The sequence below is a fragment of the Pelobates fuscus genome, chromosome 4, assembly GCF_036172605.1.
Source record: "Pelobates fuscus isolate aPelFus1 chromosome 4, aPelFus1.pri, whole genome shotgun sequence".
Lineage (NCBI taxonomy): Eukaryota > Metazoa > Chordata > Amphibia > Anura > Pelobatidae > Pelobates > Pelobates fuscus.
The window spans coordinates 263,676,304-263,682,496 of record NC_086320.1 but is presented as its reverse complement, the minus strand read 5'-3'; positions in this window follow the sequence as shown (position 1 = coordinate 263,682,496).

Genomic DNA, 6,193 nt, shown 5'->3' with positions numbered 1-6,193 from the left:
GGCCACAACTCCCCCTTTTCTTGGCTTCCTTGTCTTTTCTATATAAAGAGTACCCTGGTATTGCTATGTCCCAGTATTTTTTCTTATTATACCATGTCTCAGTAACTGTGACTAAATCTACATGATCAGTTGCCATTATTGCCACAGGTTTCTGGATCTTATTCCCTAAACTGTGAGCATTTGTAGACATGACTCTCAGCTTATTTTTTACAGACACCTTCTGTCCTTGTTTTGGGGGGCAAATGGATTTATGTTTTAGCACCCTTTCGCCCCCCCCCCCTTCTAGTTTAAATACATTCTAGCAAAACCATCTGAACTGCTGAGCACATTTGTTCCCTTTTGAGAAAGATGCAAACCATCTTTTTTGTACAGTTTATTTCCATTCCAAACAGAGCTACCATGAAAAATGAAGCCAAATCCTTGCTCCCGACACCACTCACCAAGCCACTTCTGCCTGTCATTCTGAGTGTTATGCACAGCCAGAACTTCAGAGAATGACATAGTGGAAGCAACCTGCCCTATATATATTTGGCAAAAACACAAAAAACGTCCTTTACCTCTGAAACCTCATTGCAAGCCAAGTAATTTGTCCCTAGATGGACAAGTACATCCAATTCCCCTTCCTGCTTTGCTCGCTTAACAATATTACAAATACATCTCCTGTCTCTGTGAGCAGTAGCACAGACCAAAGTGGTCTCACAAGACCACTATTGTCCAGCTCCACACCTCTTATGATAGAATCCCCCAACAACAACTGTTTCTATTAGGCCTCACCATAGTCTCCAAGCCTGTCTCCTCAACACCACTACCCTTAGTGCCTGAGCCTGTCTTCACAACACCACTACCCTCAGTCCTTGAGCCTGTCTCCACGACACCACTACCCTCAGTGTATGAGCCTGACTCCACAACACCACTACCCTCAGTGCCTGAGCCTGACTCGACAACACCACTATACTTGGTGTCTGAGCCTGTCTCCATAACACCATTACACTCTGAAAGTGCTGAAAATGAATTGTGTAAAGCAACAGACTGTGCAATATGTATTTTATCCAAAACTCTAAGTCTACCAGATCCTACAGTAATCCATCCGCCATTCCCAGTACGTCTCTGCGGCAGTGGCTTTGCAGCAGTTCCAGCCTGAGTTTGTTTATCAGATCATTTACAAATCTCAGACTTCAAAAATACAATCTCCTGCCGCAATATAGAGAACTGTCTACAGATTAGACAGCATCCAAATCTCCAAAAAGTGGAACGTGAAACAAATGCACAACAACAATACCGTATTGCACTTTACTTGATATACTACACTATGTTGCTATTTGATTTTTCCAATCCTTTATAGTTATTATTGGAAGAGACTTGTTTCATCTCCAGAAGAAGTAGTGTTGCCGCCCAAAAGGCACAGTGTTGCTGCCCAAAAGGCACAGGCGCATTTAGATCCTTATTGTTTAAAAGGCTTTTTTTCTGTTCACATTTTGTCAAACTAAGGTCACTTTCTGTCCATCAGTTACACTTTTACCAAAATTTATACTTGCCTATTATACAACGCGTAATGCCTTCAAAAGGATAACATGGTGTATGTCTTTGTACCTCGAGAGGTCAGTAGCCTGGCTCAGTTTTTGGTCATTCCAGCATATTTCCTTTGAAAGGTTAGCAACTTTTATAGCCATGCTAGGATGCTTAGATTTTTGTGGTCTTATCTATAGGACACCCCATTTTCTTACTACAAAAGACAAATTCAGCTAGAGATTTGATCAGCTTATGGGCAATGGAGGAAGAAGCTTCAACTTCTATTATTTGCTCCTTAATTCTTAATTTTATTATACCTTCAATAAAAATTTGAAAATAAGTTATGTCTTTTGGTTTTTCTTCTTTGGTGAAATGGTTTTACAACTTAAATAATTTACTTTTTTTAATTTGCGGTCAATATTGAATGTCCGCAATTTTGTCTCCACTTGGAACAATACTAGATTTCAATGTAGTCTTTTTGTCCCATGAGCTAGGTGGAGCTACCTAATTGTAATTGTATCATTGAATGTGTCCCTAGGCACCAGTCTGCAACTCTTCCACCTCTGGCTAAAGAGGAAATGTTTATGGCTTCCCGGTAAAGCAAAAAAAAGGACATGGGGGTACACCCAGAACATGCATTTCTTAGCAGTGGTGCTGTCGTAGAGACCAGAATGTGAACAATATACAGCTTGTGGAACAGTTTCCTAATAGTCCTAATCTGTATATCACGGTCTTCCCATCTTGAGTAATTGATAGAAGTGCACATTTATTTACTCGTTATGGAAGGACAGCGATTGACAGAGTTTATCAGTATCCAAACTTATCACTTACAGCCTAACACTGCCACCCACACCGCAGGAGTGGAGAGCTGTAGACTGGCACCTGGTCACACACTTTATAAGTATTAAACTGTTCAAGAAACTTACAGTTAAGACAATGGCAGGGTACATTAAGATGAAGTTGTTAAGGTGCTCAGGGGATTTGAACATTTTGTATTTACTTATTTTTATCAAACTCGGGAAGTGTGGGATTCAAACCTTGGCCCTGTGATTGAAGAGGTACTACAGTAATTTACTAGATAGAATTGTCAGGCTTAAAGATGTCATTTACAGAGCTTTTTAATGTCATATGGAACGAATATAATCAAGTATTGTTGAAATAATTGAAAATAATCATGGTCCTTTTGGATCACATCCCATGCTATTGAATTATTTATTTTTTAGATGTGTTTAAAACAGCATTTATTCCTAATATTACCTAAAGAAATGTAGAAGGAAGTCTAAAGCACACTGTCTCTCTGTGCTCAATTAGATGTTAAACTGGGAGCTCTGGGATAGTTGTGGAAACATGATTTTTTTGAGTTTCTATGCACAACAAGGACTTTCCAACATCCAACTTGAGATATGTAGGTGAAATGCAACAATCCTTTTTTTTCTCCATTTTGTTGGTCTTTTTATTTCAGTTTTCCTTAAAAGTGCAATTAAATTTTAAGTTCTATTATAACTACATTTAACCTTTAGTGCTCCTTTTTCTGAACAATGTAGTAATGTTTATTACCCCTTGTGAGCTCCAAGCATTACATTTCTTGTGTTCCGTGATCCAGCAGTAATGTACTTACGATATTAGAAACAGACAAACAATAGTGCAATGCATGGTGACTTTTAGGATACATGAATTTAGTAGTTAGTAGGTTAGAAACAAAGTGCAACCAAAAGCTTTCATAGTATAATATTTATTGTTTAAATAATAAAAACAAAAGTATAAGCCCACTTTATTAATTCTGTTCAAATTCAAATCCACTGCTGCTGCCTGACTCTTACTCTAATGCAGGTTTCACTACATGCAATTACAGATTGATGGAGAGTACGGCATATGAGATGGCTCACAACAAGAAATTGGGTTTCCTCAGTGCTACTAGCAAATGAGAGCATTGGCAATTAGCTACTGCTAGTGGGGAGTGCATGTCACCTCATTAAAAGTCTCAGCACGTTAGTCCTGTTCCCACACCCAGTTTCTATCCTAACATTAACCTTGCTTCCACTTCTTAGGGTAAGTGATACACCCTGCTCCTGCAATATAAAATTGCCACCCTCCTTGGGATATGTCAAGACCCTGGCATCACAGACGTCTTTAATAATGGTTGGACCCTGGGCAAGCATTTGCTTAGGCCCTCTGGATCCTGCCTCACGCCCTCTACTGTAACTCAATGGCGGAAACTAAAGTAGAGAGGGTCCTGGTGCAAGACTTTTTTGGGCACTGCCATTGCAAGGGTGGCCAAAAGGTAGATCCCCATCTGTCATGCAACCCCAACAATGCTTTGACAGTTGGGGCTCTAACATTTTCCCATGCTTGCAAGGTTGTATTTAGCACTGAGCAGTGTTTGTGTGTTTGAATGTAAGCATGTTTTTGTATGGAGCATGTTTGTGTGAATGTAGGGATGTGGTGTTGGCATTTGAATGCAAGTATGCATTTATGTGTAGTGTTTATTGTTGCATGCAGGGGTGTGTTTAAATACAATTTTGGTGTTTAACACCGAGTTGTGTTTCTATGTAGTGTTAACATTTCAATGCAGATGTGTGTTTGTATGTAGTGTTGAAGTTTGAATCCAGAGGTTTATTTATGTGTAGTGTTGGGTTTTGAATGCTGAGATGTATACACATACACTGCCACACACACACTGATACAAATGCAGATATACAGACACACACTGACATATACATACACACAGATACACAACTTGACATCCATGCAGTTACAAGGACACAAAGATACACACAATGACAACATACAGATACACTGACACACAGACACACAGATACACAACGTGACACACATGCAGGCACATGCAGATATAGCGACACACACTGCACATACAGACACATACACTAACTACATATAGATACAAAGATACACACACTGACAACATACAGATACACACTGACACATACAGAGACACATACAGATACACAGATACAAACACTGACACACATGTAGATACACACACTGACTATATACAGATGCACAGATATACACACTGACACCTACACACAGCGACTACATACAGATACACAGACACATACATGCAAATACACAGACACAAAGGTACACACACTGACACATACACAGAGATACACCCACTGGTACATACACACATTGACCCACAGACATCTGTTGGGTAAGTGTGATGGGGAGTAGGTGTGAGGGTGGGTGATCATACCACAGTTAGGGAGTGAGCAGGACAGTGTTGGGGGTTTGGATGTGAGTGTTGGGGATGGGTAAGTGTGACAGGGTGAGGGTTTCTAAGTGATTGTGGGAGGGTGGTGAGTGTAACAGGGTTATAGGTGGTTAGTGTGACAGTGTTAGTAAGGGCTAGGGGGCTAGTGAGATAGGATTGGGGGGCTAGAACAGGTTCCCAAAATTGCACAGCATGTTCGAGGTGTGGTATTACCACTGATTTAAAAAGAGGCACAATTATATTTTTATCCCAAGAATTAATGCTCCTTTTTTTAGAGTTAGGAGGGCTAGTGATACAAGGTTAGTGGTGCTAGTAAGACAAGGTTAGGGGGGCTAGTAAGACAAGGATTAGAGAGACGAGGTTAGGGGGTTAGAGGGTTAGTGTGACAGAGTGAGGGGAAAACACACCGAATTAAAATACATTTTGCTTTGCCCCCCTGGTCCAGTGGGGTCCAGTGTGCTGCTGGGGCTGCTGTGCGGTTACGGCGCACTGTGATGCCTGTGCTCTGACACTCACATTGCACCAGAACCACGTGGGAGAGCGGCAGCCCCAGCAGCACATTGGACCACCAGGGAGTTCACTAGATTCCCCTCCACCCTTAGTGTGCAGCTCCGCTGCCCACAACAATTTATTTTAGGATCGGTGATCCTAAAACAAATTTTTGTGGATTGAGGGCAAACAGGGCAGCTGCTTTTGGGCCCCCAGGAGTAACTGTCCTGCTTGCCCCATTAAAGACTGCACTGCCTGGCATTATTGCCAATCTTCCCTTATGGTGCCAAAGATTGTCGAGTATTATTTTTTACATAGTTATATAAGCTGTGAAAAGCCTCGTCTATTTTAGCTTTCCTCACGTCTGTTTTTGCTGTTTATCCAAAAGAAGACAAAAAAAAAACAGTTTGAAGCACTTTTCAATTTTGCAACAAACTAGGCAAAAAAATCCTTCTCGACCACAGAATGGCAATCAAAGCTCTGTTTGGAACAAGAAGCTGTTACTCCACATATTCAAATTTATACTCATTAATATTATGTGTTTGCAATAATTCATCCAGTTGATGTTTAAACAACTGTACAGACTCTGATAAAACCACCTCTTTAGGCAGAGAATTCCACATCTTACTGTAAAGGACTCTTTACTTTGCCTTAGACTAAAACTCCTGTCTGCCAGTTTAAAAGAGTGACCTTGTGTCCTGTATATAGTCCTGTTCATGAATATAATTCAAGACCATGGTTTGTGTTGGCTCGAATATATTTGTATAATGTTATCATATTCCCTCCAAGGTGCCATTTGTTCTAGACTAAATAGATTCAAATGTGTTAACTTTTCTTTTTTTTTTAAATAAATTCCATTCAACTTGTTTTGTAGCTAGTCTTTGCACATTTTCTAGTACCATAATATCCTTTAGAACAGGTTCCCAAAATTGCACAGCATGTTCAAGGTGTGGTATTACC